Genomic DNA, 17,060 nt, shown 5'->3' with positions numbered 1-17,060 from the left:
CATGCTTTAGCAGTTTTTTATATCATACTCCGAGTTGCCAGATCTGCTCGTCAAAGTACGCCGCCTGTCAGCTCATTTTCGAAGTCGGCTACAGCTTCCCCCGCCCTTGCTGTGTTGCAGCAGCGTTTGCAGCTTCCGGCACACCGACTGGTGTGTGATGTCCCCACACGTTGGAACTCTACCCTCCACATGTTGCAAAGGATTTGTGAGCAGAAGAGAGCAGTTGTGGAGTACCAGCTGCAACAAGGCCGTCGATATTCAGGTCAGACTCCACACATAAGACCTCAGGAGTGGACCTGGATGTCTGACATATGTACCATCCTGACAAACTTTGAGGAGTCCACCAAGATGGTGAGTGGCGATGACGCCATCATTAGCGTCAGCATCCCAATTGTCTGTCTTTTGCAACGCTCTCTGCAGAGAATTAAACAGGAGGCATTGCAGCCAGAGTATGATGAGATGGATCAAGAAGCCGTAGCGGGCGATTACACACAGCCCAGCCTCATCTCATCCCAATGTGTATTGGGGGACAATGAGGGAGAGGAGGAGGAGGAGGAAGAACAGAGTTGGTATCATGCGCTGTAGACTGTAGTACCTGTACAACTGTCATACCGTCGGTTCAGCGTGGGTGGCCTGAGGACAGGGGGGGGGGAGGAGGAGGAGGAGGAAGAGCATGGTCAGTCGTCATCTTGGTGAGGACACGGAAGTCTTGCCCATTACCAGTCTGGCACGCATGGCTGACTTTATGTTACTCTGCCTTAACCGTGACCCTCGCGTTGTCAAAATGTTGGGTGACAGTCATTACTGGTTGGTGACACTTTTAGACCCCCGCTACAAGGAGAACTTTCACTCTCTTATTCCTGAGGTGGAGAGGTCTACAAAAATGGGGCAGTACCAGAAGGCCCTTGCTGCAGAACTGTTAAAAAAATTCCCATCTGAACACGCTAGCGGCAGAGGTCACAGTTCGTTGCCCAACCAAGGCGTACAGGCGAGAGAGACGCAACTCCAATCCAGCAGAGGCAGGGGAACACTGTCAACTCTCTGGGACTGTTTTCTGAGACCTGCCCAGCTTACAGGCCCTGAGGCGCGGGGTACTCTCACAAGGAGTGGAAAGTTTCAAAAGATGGTGAGGGAGTACCTTGCTGACCGTACCAGCGTCCTCCGTGATTCCTCTGTGCCTTTTAATTATTGGATATCCAAGCTGGACACTTGGAATGAGCTCGCTTTGTACGCCTTGGAGTTCCTGGCCTGCCCTGCCGCTAGCGTGTTATCGGAGCGTGTTTTTAGCGCCGCTGGGGGAATTATAACTGATAAGCCCACTCGCCTGTCAACTGACAATGCTGACAAGCTGACTCTTATCAAAATGAACAAGGGCTGGATTGGGCCAGACTTCTCATCACCACCAAATAACAGCAGAGTAACATGATGTCAAATAAAGTTATTTCAGGAGGTGTATTCCCATGCACCGCTTCACACTCACACATGGGTATACGCTTCCTCATTTCGGCTCTTTTTTGCTCTTCTCCTTATTCTCAGCATCCACCACCACTATACCACCAGGGTGACCGTGGTCCGTGTTGCCAGCCTCCACCACCGCTATACCACCAGGGTGACCGTGGTCCGTGTTGCCAGCCTCCACCACCACTATACCACCAGGGTGACCGTGGTCCGTGTTGCCAGCATTGCAAGTTCCTCCGTCCTAATTTTTGGCAGCTTTTGCTTGGAAGGCATAGGCAAAGACTATGGGAGACCCACTCCCCAATAATGAGAATAATGTTTTTAATATGCTGTACTGCATGGCTCTTGTAAGGGGCATTGCAAGTCCTCCATCCTAATTTTTGGCAGCTTTTGCTTGGAAGGCATAGGCAAAGACTATGGGAGACCCACTCCCCAATAATGGGAATAATGTTTTTAATATGCTGTACTGCATGGCTCTTGTAAGGGGCATTAAAATCGTCTTGTTAAGCTACTGTGACCTCCACGTCTCTTCCAAGGGTCAATGATATTGTCTTTTTATTCCACTGGGACCTCCACCACTCTTCCAAGGGGCATTGATATTGTCTTTTTATTCCACTGCGACCTCCACCACTCTTCCAAGGGGCATTGATATTGTCTTTTTATTCCACTGTAACCTCCACCACTCTTCCAAGGGGCATTGATATTGTCTTTTTATTCCACTGGGACCTCCACCACTCTTCCAAGGGGCATTGATATTGTCTTTTTATTGTTCCTCCAGCTCTTTCTCCTTTGCCACCACCTCATCCATCATTCATCACCTGAAGCTTTGTTTTAACGGGAGTCATAGAACTGGGATAGTAGCAGGAAAACATCCAGCAATCCTTGGAGGAGGTAGGATATGCGCCAAAACGCTGACCACTTTAGGCCTAGCCGCTACTACATACATGCGCTTGCATTCCAAGGAACAGAAAGCTAAGGAGATGGATGGCCTCATGATCATGAATAATTTACTCGTTGTGTAGGAGGCCGACCACTGCTGCTGTCTACCTTCTGAACTTTGTGTTGAAGCCTGATTGACCCAGGACCCGCAATCTTCTACAGTATGTCTGGAGGACGTGTTGCATCCCAGTGTCCAACTGTGTCCCGGCTTCCACAATATTAACCCAGTGTGAAGGCGTCAGTGAGATGGACCATCCCTGGCCACATTCACTTGTCCACGTGTTTGTGGTTAGGCTGTCCTTCCCACTAAATGCACTGGGGAGGGCACAGGTAATGTTTTGGTATGCGCGCTTGTGTATAAGGCACACCGGGACAAATAGCGGCGGCTTGGGACCGGTTATGGACACCCGGCCGCCCCCAGGCGGCTGGGGACTGTGTGTGGGCACCCAGTCGCGGGGTGGCTGGGGACCGAGTATGGACACCCGGCCACCCCCTGGCGGCTGGGGACCAAGCGTGGACACCCGGCCGCCGGGCGGCTGGGGACTGAGTATGGATACCAGGCCGCCGATGCAGCCATGACGTGGTGGCCAGATTCTGCCTCCACATGCCTAAAAGGACCAATTTCAAGTGCAAGCAAGCAGTATGGTATTGCAGCTTAGGGGTGGGTGGGTGGCAGGCTGCATACTTGCGCTTGCATTGCAAGGAATGGGGGAGGTACAATTGAACACTGCCCTGGGACAAGGACTTGCACGGGGATAGTTGCAAGTCTACATCTTCTGATGCGGAAGGATCACTTCTGATGGGCACACTTCTAGGCAGTGACCTGTTTGTCAGAGATGCTTCCAGGGGTCTTCCCCATGCTGTTCCCATGTCTTTTCAGCACTGTATGCATGTGTCACACAGCACATGGCCAGATAAGGTTGTAAAATGTTAAAATGACATTTCCCGGTGAATGCATTTGTCACGGTTGAAAGCAATACAAAAGTGCAAAAACGCATAAAAAATGCTACTTGTGAACATAGCCCAAGGTGTGTAGGAGTATTTTTGTTTTTGGTTATTTAATTTACCTTATACGCAAGTCTTTACCCTGGAAAGGAAGTTCCTTAACATATTTCACAGGAAAACAGTTTCAGTTTCGTTTTATTGTGAGCCCGTAAAAGTGGCTTAATACCTCTGACCACGTTGTTGACAGCAGTGACCTGGGGGTCAGAAATGCTTCCTGTGGCGATCCCCATGCTGTCCCCATGTCATTTGAGCACTGTCACTATCGTTTTGGGCACTTTTTAGGCTTTCTACAGACTGCCGGGGGTGCCGCCGCAAAAATGCTCGGGTCTCCCATAGACTAACATTGGGCTCGGTGTTCGGGTCGAGCACCCGAGTATCACGGTGAGCTCGGCCCGAGCTTCGAGCAACCGAGCATTTTAGTGCTCGATCAACACTAATGACCTATCTGAAGGCAATATAAAGTGGATTGCATTGCTGTGTCAATTTCTTTCCTGCAGTATTTTTCATATTTTCTTAGTTTACCAGTTGCAGCAAGACCTGCGCTTATGGAGTCTTCTCAATGCTCTCTAAGCCCTGTGGAGCAAATTATTCATGAGCAAAGGCTCTGTTGTCTACCTGCTGCTGATTGACATTGTTTTGCTATGCATTGTATAGGGAGAAAGCTGTCAACCATTGGCGACAGAGCAGAGGGAGCCCACCACTGATTATTACAAGGACGGATAAACAGTGATTTTCTGACTGCAGCAGGAAAAAAAAAGAAGTGACCAGCGCTGGAATAATTACACCACATTATGTCGCCCTCAAATACGGCAGCATAAATCTGGCATCACATTCCCTTCCAGGAATTCTTCCTTGAAAGTGCCTTCCACAGCTTGAACTTGCCAAACCAGAGTTGAGAGCAGCATCCAGTTTAGATCTATGGTGGGATGGGGTTCATATCCCACAACGGAACTAAACTGGATGCTGTTCTTATCTGTTCAAGCTGTAGAAGGTACTTTTTTTGGTACTGTGATTGCATCTGCTACCATAGGAGTGCCCTTCACCTGGTATCTTGACCCTCATCACGCACTGTCGGAACTGCCTCGGAGGAATTTCCATCAGCACACCAGATCGGCTGCACCTATTGGATTTATTTCATGCATTTCTAGGAGTTGTGCCCAAATATGCACAACAATTATCAGGTGCGCCAATTCCCTGGTTTTGATTTTATTCTCTTCTTTAAAACTTACTACGCTCAGAAAGCGCCATCTTCTCTCCTTTTTCCGTTAAGGGAATTCCACTACTGGTATAGGAATGTTTCCTTAACATATTTGTTAAGGTTTCGTGTGGATGAACATTATTTTTTAGCATCCAAATAATATAAAGATGTCCAAATTGACAGATAAACCCAAAAGGTTATGTTATAAACGCTTAGAAATCAAACTTGATCTAGAGGAGCTAGGGGCATACACATGCCAGATGCAATGCCGATCAATTCATCACGTAGATAGATGGCAGCTCCAGGACCTCTAAGTCACTTCTCATTAATCCTTTTAGTTGGAGCTTTCACATCGGTGGCTGGACTCTGAAAAGGGAACTGTGTCATGTGTTGCATCCTGTATTTAACAAAAAAAAAAGACCAACAGGAAGTGCTGGGATTGGTAGCCAGAAAAAAAAAGGACTGTTTTTAGAGAGAGGAAACTAAAGACATTAAAAAGCCATGACGCGGGCGTGCATACTTCTAATGAAAACCATGAGCAGACACTGAAAGAAACTTCCAGCTGGAAGAAGGAATCACAGACGAAAGCTAAGGAACGAGACCTAAATGGGCGAATAAGGCTTTTTAATGATCTGCTTCCCAGTTCCAGCTGCTTCTGTCGCTCCTCAAGCCCTGTACAGGTACTGTATGCTAAAGGTCTCCTGTCCTCAGACCTTTTATCTGTGATGACTTGTAGACAGGGCAGCTGCCCTCTGCCTAGAGTCTTTCCTTCATTATCCGGAGTGACGGACATGATAACACACTGCCTGTATCTATCTCCTGGCTGCCTGACAAAGAGTATAAAGACCCCTCTAGCATATTCCATGTCTAGTACTCAATTGATATACTATGGCTATAGAGTCTTTATTGTATGTATTGTGTATATGGATATCAATAGAACATGATAGTTACAAATCTTCCTACGTTCTCTTTTTGGGGTCATGCACACCATATTTCAGCTTTGAATAGTTTTTCTTTGTGGAAGGCTTTCCTGATTGTACAGGACGGATACAATTTTGTCCTTGACTCTAAATATATTGTTCTGGCGTGGATCTATAATGCAGCCATGTGTAGTGAGCTTTACAAGATGGTAGGTGCTTATGAGACGGACAGGATAAGAAAACCTAATGTTTTTCTTCTCACAGGCCAAGATCACACTTATATGAAGCCTGAGATGTAGGAGAATTGCACATTTCGTGCCAGGCATATTTTACATATATATATATATATATATATATATATATATATATATATATATATATATATATATATATATATATATACACATATATATATATATATATATATATATATATCTCTTTTTTTTTTTAAAGGATAAACAGTTCCATGAAATATTATTACAACTGTTTCAACATAAAAAGAACAGATTTACAAAAAAAGAATTGTTACATGCATATTTGAATATTGCAGTTTTATGCTATTTAAAATAAAGGGAAAGTAATATTAAAAACACTCTAATAACACTATACATTTAGAATACTGTAATTTCGAAAATCTAATTTTGCAGATTGAACCGTTATTTACACAAAATTTGCACCCAATGCGCTGACGTACGAAAATATGCTGATGCACTTTGTGTAGAATTAGGATCATTGAAACCTAAATGTCACATACATGTTGAAGCATAAATAAAATCTGTGACCTGGTATAGGCTAACACTCTTTTGGGTGTAGAATATGATGGATTTATTTTTGATTTGGCGAACACTTTAGACAGATTAAACTGCGCTACTAAACTGAAAACTTGTCCAGATCAGTGAGACAAAGGTCATGTCCAACAAAAGTAATAATAATAATAGTCAAAAACAATAAAAGTAGCAGATAGAAACTGAAATATTATATCTCAAAATGTTTGGAAACAATTTTAACAGATGGTCCCTTGAGATTTTAGGCCATAGCTATCACCCAAGATGTCTATGTACAATTGATATCTCATAGAGCAATTGTTGCATTGCATACACTGATCGTTTTTCTTTAACCCCTTCACCCCGGGCGATTTTCCGTTTTTTGTTTTCATTTTTTCCTCCCCTTCCAAGAGCCATAACTTTTTTATTTTTCCGTCAATATAGCCGTATTAGGGCTTGTTTTTTGTGAGACGAGTTGTACTTTGAATTACACCATTGATTTTAGCATATAGTGTACTGGAAAACTGAAAAACAAAAATCTAAGTGTGTTGAAATTGCAAAAAAAGTGCAAATCCACAATTGTTTTTTGTTTTTTTTTAGTTACCATGTTTACTATATGGTAAAACTGACCTGGTAATATGATTTCCTGGTCAGTATGAGTTTGCAGATACCAGACATTTGTAGTTTACTATTCATTTAAGTTGTGAAAAAAAATTCTGAAATTTGTATGAAAAAAAGTTTTTACATTTGTTTCCATTTTCTGAGACCTATAGCGTCACCATATTTCGTGATCTGGAGCTGGGTGAAGGCTTATTTTTTGCGGCTTGAGCTGACTTTTTATTGATACCATTTTGGGATAGGTACGATGTTTTGATCACCCGTTATTGCATTTTATTGCAATGTAGCGGTGACCAAGAAAGCGTAATTCTGGGGTTTTGATTTTTTCTCTCTTTACATTGTTTACCAATAGGATTAATTTACTTTATATTATGATACATCGGGCGATTCTGAATGCAGCGATACCAAATATGTGTATTTTTTAAATTGTTTTATATTTAATGGGGCAAAAAGGGTGGGATTTGTACTTTTATGTTTTTTTTTTTATTTTTTTTAACTTTTTTTTTCACTTTTTACATTATTTAATAGTCCTCTTAGGAGACTTGAAGCAGGGATCATCCGATTGCCTATGCTATACATTTGGGCTTCAGCCCTGCTATGTGTACCAAAAATCCCGATCTCCTGAGCAGCATTCACAGGAGATTCACAATGACAAGCACCGGTCATGACAACCCATCAGTGCCCCATGAACTCGTGAGAGGGGCGCAAATGGACGGGACTTTTGATGTGCTTCCGACCAGCGTGTGTTAAATGCCGTTGTCAGAGATTAACAGCGGCATTTAACTTGTTAACAGCCGCGGGTGGATCTCGTAATCACCCGCAGCTGTTAGAGGCACCTGATGGCTAATTAAATCAGTCATCAAGTGCAGGTTAAGATGCGGGCTCAGCGCCAGAGCCCGCATCAAACGCAGGGACACGACCGATGACGTGTATATGCATCATCGGTCATGAAAGGGGTAAAGATATAAGAATGCATCAGGCACTGGCTGTATGATTTCAGCCATACAGTGGCATGTAAAAGTTTGGACACCCCTGGTCAAAATTACTGTTATAGTGAACAATTAAGCAAGTTGAAGATGAAATGATCTCTAAAAGGCCTAAAGTTAAAGATGACACATTTCCTTTGTATTTTAATTATATATATATATATATATATATATATATATATATATATATATATATATATATTGTCATGTTTTACATTTTAAAAATTACAAAAAGGAAAATGGGCATATGCAAAAGTTTGGGCACCCTTGGAGATTTGTGTGCTCAGATAATTTTGACCAAGATTTCAGACATTAATTAGCCTATTATCATCGTTATGAAAGGCCAGGTGATGCAAATTTCCCAGCCTCCTCTAACCTTGTGCCAAAAAACAGCAGCCATGGGTTCTTCTAAGCAGCTGCCTAGCACTCTGAAAATGAAAATCTTGGAGGCCCACAGAACAGGAGAAGGCTATAAAAAGATAGCAAAGTGTTTTCAAGTTGCAATTTCCTCAGTTCAAAATGTAATTAAGATTTGGCAGTTAACAGGAACAGTGGAGGTCAAGATAAGGTCTGGAAGATCAAGCAAAATTTAAGTTAGAGCTGCATGTAGGATTACTAGTGAGGAAAATAAGAACCTCTGCTTGACTACAAAAGACCTCCAGAAAGATTTAGCAGAATCTATAGTTGTGATAAATTGTTCTACTGTTCAGAGACACCTGCACAAATATGACCTTCATGGAAGAGTCTTCAGAAGAAAACCTCTCCTGCGTCCTCACCATAAAATTCAGGGTCAGAAGTATGCAAAAGAACATCTAAACAAGCCTGATGCATTTTGGAAACAAATCCTGTGGACCGATCAGGTTAAAATAGAACTATTTGGCCACAATGATCTAAGATATGTGTGGAGAAAAAAGGGCACAGAATTTCAGGAAAAGAACATCTCACCAACCATTAAGCATGAGGATGGATCAATCATGCTTTGGGGTTGTGTTGCAGCCAATGGCACGGGGAAGATTTCACGGGTAGAGGGAAGAATGGATTCAATGAAATTTCAAAAAATTCTTGATGCAAACATAACACCATCCGTAAAAAAGCTGAAGTTGAAAAGAGGATGGCTTCTACAAATGGATAATGATCCTAAACACATGTCAAAATCCACAATAGACTACCTCAAAAGGTGCAAGCTGAATGTTTTACAATGGCCCTCACAGTCCCCAGATCTGAACTTCATTGAAAATCTGTGGCATGCAAGACGACCCAGGAATCTCACAGAACTGGAAGAATTTTTTAAGGAAGAATGGATGAAAATACCTCAAACAAGAATTGAATGACTCTTGGGTGACTACAAAAAGCGTTTACAAGCTGTGATACTTCCAAAAGGGGGTGCTACTAGGTACTAATCATGCAGGGTGCCCAACCTTTGGCATTGGCCTATTTTCATTGTTGTAATTTTTAAATATAAAAGATGACAATACACCGTATTTTTCGGATTATAAGACGCACTTTTCCCCCCAAAATTTAGGAGTAAAAAGGGGGTGTGTCTTCTAATGTGAAGGTACAGTATTTTACCTCGGGGGGCGGCGTCGGTGGAGCGGGGTCCCAGATACAGGAGGATGGCGGCGGCTGCGGCAGGAGTGGGGCGATGCTGCTGGCTCCGTCCTCTCAAAAGATATTGGCTGTGAGCGGAGATTCCCTCTCCCATACATTACCCTGCTGTGGGCTTGGGGAAAATGGCCGCCGGAGCATGCGCAGTTTATGGCAGCATCGCCCCCACTCCCACCACCGCCCCAGGTACCCCTGAATCAGCGACCCTTCTGAGAGGACGGGGCCCGCAGCATCCCCCCACTCCAGCTGCAGTCGCCGCCAACCTCTTGAAGCAGTGACCCAGGCTCCTGTGACCTCCGCTCCACTGCTGCCCCCCCCCCAGGTAAAATGGATTATAAGGTGCACCATTTTATTTAAAAAAACATTTTTACCTATTTTCCACCCCAAAATTTGGAGTGCATCTTATAATCCGGTGTGTTTTATAATCCGCTAAATACGGTATATATATATATATTCTTTTTTTCTATCTAAAATAAAAAGGAAATGTGTCATCTTTAACTTTAGGTTTTTTAGAGATCATTTCATCTTCAGCTTTCTTAACTGTTCACAATAACAGTAATTTTGACCAGGGATGCCCAAACTTTTATATGCCACTGTATATGTTTAATTCTGAAATGCTGCTGCATTTCTGAGAAAAACATAGTTTAATAGCTGCCGAGGACTGAACCATACAGGAGACTAGTCGGACAAGTGGGTTCCTGGCGGCTTCTCCCCACCAGCTGCCTTGGAGTGACAGGTCTCTCCCCATACATGCATATAGGGAGAGATCTGTCTCTAAAGGGGAAAAGGCGGTGAGAAGACGCCCGAGGACCTGCCTGTCCGACTAGTCTGCCATTCGGGCACTATGCTATAGACTTATAGTGCCTGATACATTCTGCCTCTGGATCGAGCAGCATGGATCACCTGCCAGGTTCCGTTTCATGTATCTCAAAAGTTAAACAGTTTTGTGTTTTTTTTGCTACATTAAAAATATCAATATGTAATTGGTCTATAACTTGCTTCTTGCAATTACAATATGTATGATAAAATAGTATTAATACAATTTTAATATGCTTTAGTTTCGCATTTTTGAGTGTTAGTTGTACATAATCGAGTTTGACATTCTGCCCTGACTCCTTCGTGTAATGTATGAAACAAATGCTTTGTATATGATAAAGTCTTATTACTATTGATATATTAGTTTTCATAGGTTTACTTTTATTAACAAGCCAAGTCTTTAGCCTGTGTATTTTATTCTAGTATATTCCGGTGCCCATCAATACTCACCAAGAATAAATAATATAATATTTATGGACATTTCCCAACTCTCCTCCTGTGACCAATATCAGGGGATGGAAGAAGAAGGCATGTTGACTTCAATATGCTTTATCCTTTGTTTTAACAGGGAATAAGCCAGTGTCAGAGGTATCTGGCAGCATCCTATTCCTCTCTCCCTCTTTGAATAAACATGTACGCTGTGCCCAGAAGATCATGTGCAGTTGAGTTAATGCCCGTCAGTTGACAGATACATCACATGTGTGAGCTGTAGACTATTTGTACAGAACGCAGACATATGGTGTCAAATAAGGACGAATCTGTATCACTATAGCAAAAATACGCTAAACTTAGACACATATATTATGGGAATTGGTTAATAAATTCCCCAAGGTTATTGTCTGCTGCTATGGTACATTACTGTCCGTTGTTGTGTTATAGCAAACTTCTACCTATAATAATTTGCAAGGTTGAAAAAAACTTCACTTCCCGTGCCACTGCCCTCCGAGAAAATAGACTGTCACAAAGCTGGCTATCTGCTGACAACTGGACAGGGAAGCCCTAGGGAACTGAAATAGCCCCCCAGTGGCCTCGCTGTATTATAGAAACTGTCCTACCACTAATGGGAACTACTTGTTCTAATATGAACACTACATAAGGGAATGCGTGCTATGTCCTAATATAGTGAAGAAGGTCACCAATGGTGCTCTCACTGTAACGATAGGAAATGTAGAAGGTCTTTATTCTTAGGTCTAGTCTGTGCACTTCCTTACCTTTATGAAGGACATTGTAATCATGTATTATTGCTATTACAGCAGATATCTGGCGTAACACTAACCATGCAAATCCACTACAAATATGTTAATTTTAACGGGGAGAGGGGAATATGTTGCTGAAAGCGTTTAAGTGGCTCTGTGCCCAACTGTTTTTGTTGGTCGCATGGACATTGAGTGAAACGGCAGGGAGTATATATGACCATGACTTCATTCAGACTTACTTCAGTTGTATGCTCAGTACCTTCATTTTAGTAACCAGTGGGGGTCCTGGCAATCAGACACTTATCACCTATCCCATGAATGAGATAGATAAGCTCACAATTGCGGTGCTAAATGTTCTTTGTAAGACATCCCTTTGAAGCAAGAGCAAAGTAGCCACCAAAATAGATATGTAGCCAAATTTCAGTAGGCTTAAGCCACCCATACACATTAGATGTTGGTTAGATGAACAATGATTTGACCGGCAGCTATCTCGGCCATCTCTTCCATACACAGAACGGTGCTGAAAAGGGACATGTCAGATCCCTAACTTCTCCAACAATCTACTGTCAGGGCTCCCAAACACATATTGTTGGCTATATCCATAAACATTGGCGGGTTCAGCTGACAGTAGTCTAATGTGTACATGGTGCTTTAAAATAAAAACGTATTATTATTGTTATGTGGATGGTAACCAATATGAGCCATTTAACTGTCTACCATGCTTATTACACAGAGTCTTTATTATTTACGGGTCGGGGGCCGGAAGTATTGCAGGATTCTCAATTAGAACATTGCCATGTACATATGTTTCTTTTTTTGTTTTCGTAAAAGTCATACCGTCATCTCGGAAGAAATAATTTCAGGAGATGAATATGAACAGCAGACTTGCGTAAGACTGACACATATGGGAATTGTTGTAGATCGGCCAATAACGCTGTCCGTGATACACCCAATGCTCAGATGTAAACTGTTTCATGCTGTAAATATTTTAGGGAATGTATTGTTCCAGGAACGTATTGTAATTACTTACACGTGTTTAACATTTTATTTCTTGAGTATAAGGCTGATCTTCTGGATGACACTGCCAAAACTCTCTTTTCCATTGCCTTCAATGGAAAAACAATGTGGTTTATTAGAAACAACGGCATTTAAGCTTTCAGTTGAGTCTTTAATATATAGCCACGCATGAAAAATAATATATAACTTTGGGTGATGGTATGGCAAAACAAAATGTTTTTTGGCTATTAGTTTGGCATTGTAGAAAGAAATGTTTCCATATTTATCCTGCTTGCAAAATAATAAGTCTTCTTTTTTTGGCACATATAATCTTTAGTGCATTTTTTGTGAGTTTTTAAGTGTAGGATCACCTTCAGACAGTCTATAAAATCATATTTGAAACTGATTAAAATGGACCGGCTGTAATAATGTTATCAAGCTAAGCAGTAAGAAAATGCAGTATAAAGCTGATTTCACATATGAACACATGTAATTGTCCATACTATTCCTGTGTCCCATTAATGTAGAATACTATAGGGTTTTATTGAGATTTAGGTTTAGTTCACAGGAGCCCTGGAGTTCCAGCATTAGTCCACGGCCCCACTATCAATATTCGGTCAGTATTCGGTCAGTGTTTTTTCTCAGGAGTGGGAGACAAAACCAGGTGAGGAACAATCAGAGAAAAGGTATAATAGAAATAAGTCACCAATCCTGCATTTATCACCCACTCCTGGTTTTGTCTCCCAATCCTGAGAAAAAATACTGACCGGATACTGACCAAATACTGATAGTGGGGCCGTGGCCTTAGGGTTAGGTTTTGCAGGTTTTACACCAGGACCAAAGGAGAGTTTCAGTTCCCATCCAGAGCTCATTCCTTCTACTGATTTTCTCCACATCTATACCGGACAAGGTATACCACTTATGGTTAATGTAGTTTTTTAAAAGGACAGACTTAGGATAGACACATTAAATATCCATACAATTTTTTAAGTTGTGTAGATCAATACTTCATCCCAACCAAAATATTCATACTGTGCCCCTGTCTTCCCCCAATTTCATACATTTCTAATTCTTAAGGGAAAAAAAGAGCTGTCTTGAGAAAAAAAGTGTGACTTGTTCCCTGACAAGTTTTGCAGCTCCCACTCCAGGAGACACATGACTCTTAAAGTGCAAGTTTAAGACACTATTTACATCCCCTGCTAAGCATCCAGACTTCCATCAAAAGAAACCTCCTGGAAACGCTGGATTAAGGGGTTTACAGCACCATTTAGTAGATTTGCTAACTCCCCCCAAAAATCCTGGAGGTCTCCCCTTATTTCAGGTAACTACATGGATGTTCTGGGAGAGTTGACAGGTATGTTCCACCGCATATTATATTACAGTATTAATGGCCTTTCCAAAAGATAGCCAAACAATAATAAGCCCCTGGATAATTTTTCCTCTAAGGACATTAATGTGCTCATTGTCTTTTTTTTTTTTCGGCATTAGTCATTGTCTTCTTTTCTGTCATTAGACTGTAAGTGTTTAATGTGACATCACTGTGCATTATCCCTCTCCATTAGGGAGAAAATAGGTAAATAGGGCCATAGTATTATTAGGTTAATTGCTGCACCCCTAGTTCTGGTATGTTTTCATTATTTAACATAAGATTAAACTATATGTGTCATTTGTGTGTAGTCAGCAGAAATTTCTTCAAATTCTATATAGAATTGTCCATAGAAGTGTAACAGTGTTTCTTCCTTTAATAATTATTTTGTAAAACATATCATTTTAATTATTTAATCTGGAAATACCATTTCCAGATTACCAAACATATAGGAACAGTACAAACTGTAAAAACCATGTCATAACAAAACACAATACAATATTATTTACAGCACAAAACATTTCAGTCAGGCAAGGTACAGTACAGTTTAGCCTGTAGCCCATTACTTAATGGTTTGGAAATCCCCAAAGAGTCCCATATATAGTTCTAACTGAAAATCATCTAATGATCTGGAATATTATAGTGCCATGCACTGATGCACAGAAAGAGAACCATCAGAAATTGAGCAAGAGTATCAAGAAATAGATGGAAACTGTTTTGAAGAGTCTTGGCATGGACTTTGGATGGTTCCATGGATATTTTCACTCAGAAAACTATACAGTTAGGTCCATATATATTTGGACAGAGACAACATTTTTTTAATTTTGGTTCTAGACATTACCACAATGAATTTTAAATAAAACAATTCAGATGCAGTTTAAGTTCAGACTTTCAGCTTTCATTTGAGGGTATCCACATTAAAATTGGATGAAGGGTTTAGGAGTTTCAGCTCCTTAACATGTGCCACCCTGTTTTTAAAGGGACCGAAAGTAATTGGACAGATTAAATAATTGTAAATAAAATGTTCATTTCTAGTACTTGGTTGAAAACCCTTTGTTGGCAATGACTGCCTGAAGTCTTGAACTCATGGACATCACCAGCCGCTGTGTTTCCTCCTTTTTGATGCTCTGCCAGGCCTTCACTGCGGTGGTTTTCAGTTGCTGTTTGTTTGTGGGCCTTTCTGTCTGAAGTTTAGTCTTTAACAAGTGAAATGCATGATCAACTGGGTTGAGATAAGGAAACTGACTTGGCCATTCAAGAATATTCCACTTCTTTGCTTTAATAACCTCCTGGGTTTCTTTGGCTTTATGTTTTGGGTCATTGTCCATCTGCAGTATGAAATGACGACCAATCAGTTTGGCTGCATTTGGCTGGATCTGAGCACACAGTATGGCTCTGAATACATCAGAATTCATTTGGCTGTTTCGGTCCTGTGTCACATCATCAATAAACACTAGTGACCCATTGCCACTGGCAGCCATGCATGCCCAAGCCATCACACTGCCTCTGCCGTATTTTACAGATGATGTTGTATGCTTTGGATCATGAGCTGTACCACACCTTCGCCATACTTTTCTCTTTCCATCATTCTGGTAGATGTTGATCTTGGTTTCATCTGTCCAAAGAATGTTCTTCCTGAACTGTGCTGGCTTTTTTAGATGTTCTTTAGCAAAGTCCAGTCTAGCCTTTTTATTCTTGATGCTTATGAGTGGCTTGCACCGTGCAGTGAACCCTCTGTATTTACTTTCATGCAGTCTTCTCTTTATGGTAGATTTGGATATTGAAACGCCTACCTCCTGGAGAGTGTTGTTCGCTTGGTTGGCTGTTGTGAAGGGGTTTCTCTTCACCATGGAGATTATTCTGCGATCATCCACCACTGTTGTCTTCCGTGGGCGCCCAGGTCTTTTCGCATTGATGAGTTCACCAGTGCTTTCTTTCTTTCTCAGGATGTACCAAACTGTAGATTTTGCCACTCCTAATATTGTAGCAATTTCTTGGATGTTTTTTTTTCTGTTTTTGCAGCTTAAGGATGGCTTGTTTCACCTACATGGAGAGCTCCTTTGACCGCATGTTTACTTCACAGCAAAACCTTCCAAATGCAAGCACCACACCTCAAATCAACTCCAGGCCTTTTATCTGCTTAATTGAGAATGACATAACGAAGGGATTGCCCACACCTGTCCATGAAATAGCCTTGGAGTCAATTGTCCAATTACTTTTGGTCCCTTTAAAAACAGGGTGGCACATGTTAAGGAGCTGAAACTCCTAAACCCTTCATCCAATTTTAATGTGGATACCCTCAAATGAAAGCTGAAAGTCTGAAGTTCAACTGCATCTGAATTGTTTTGTTTAAAATTTATTGTGGTAATGTCTAGAACCAAAATTAGAAAAATGTTGTCTCTGTCCAAATATATATGGAACTAACTGTATATTCCAGTGTATTGGTTATGGCATAAAAATGTCCAGTAGTTAAAAAATATACATTTTTTATTTGTCAGTTATTATAAATACACTCTTCAACATTAAATTGCAACATCATGAAGGAAAAGTTGTGTAATTATTTAAATCACAAGATCAATAGACACAGACATGTTAATGATATGCAAATGATGAAAAAATGTAAATTAAATTTTCAAAACATCTCAATTTATTCAGTATTTATATTCAGTATAATTACACACTCTGGCCTGCTAATTATGAGTTTATTAATGGTGGTGTGAGGAATGCACTTGGGCATGCAAATCATCAAGATCCACAGCTGGCAGCTCCCTTTTGAAATTGTCGACCAATGACGTCCCAGAGGTGCTCAAAGTAAGACAAGTCTGGAGACACTGCAGACAATAATAGCATGCTTAGGCCATGCAGGCTACACACAATAACATGAACAATATGCATCATTGCATTGTCATGTTAAAAAATGGCTACTGAAACACTTTGGAGAAATGGCCGTACCACTGGTTCCACCACTAAATCATTATAACGCCAAGTTGTTTGTTAGCCTGTACTGAAGATTAGACGAAAGCCAGCTATGTTACATTATGCCACCCACTCCATAATCTCAGGAGTAGGACTGGTGTGATGTAACGTTTCCTCATGAAGGTTTCTTCTTAGCGTTGGCCCATTCTGTACTGCACATGAAATTTAACGTTACATACAAAGCCTAAGGCATCAAACAGTGACTACACAAACCATC

The 17,060-nt window shown here is 41.3% G+C and overlaps 1 protein-coding gene across 1 annotated transcript in view; it reads left to right on the top strand.

The window, feature by feature from the left end:
- Positions 1–4,938: 4,938 nt before the first annotated feature.
- The window catches only part of ACVRL1 (activin A receptor like type 1), a 126,276-nt gene continuing 114,154 nt past the window's right edge, over positions 4,939–17,060 (top strand). Inside the window, exon 1 of the mRNA XM_073663826.1 lies at positions 4,939–5,280. The gene's annotated coding sequence lies outside the window, so the exon portion shown is untranslated. The remainder of the gene's footprint in view (positions 5,281–17,060) is intronic.

The sequence above is a fragment of the Phyllobates terribilis genome, unplaced genomic scaffold (assembly GCF_046119375.1).
Source record: "Phyllobates terribilis strain yellow unplaced genomic scaffold, ASM4611937v1 Scaffold_2__4_contigs__length_985480577, whole genome shotgun sequence".
NCBI lineage: Eukaryota > Metazoa > Chordata > Amphibia > Anura > Dendrobatidae > Phyllobates > Phyllobates terribilis.
Note: the sequence above shows the minus strand (reverse complement) of the source record. Positions and strands in the feature narration are given on the sequence as shown.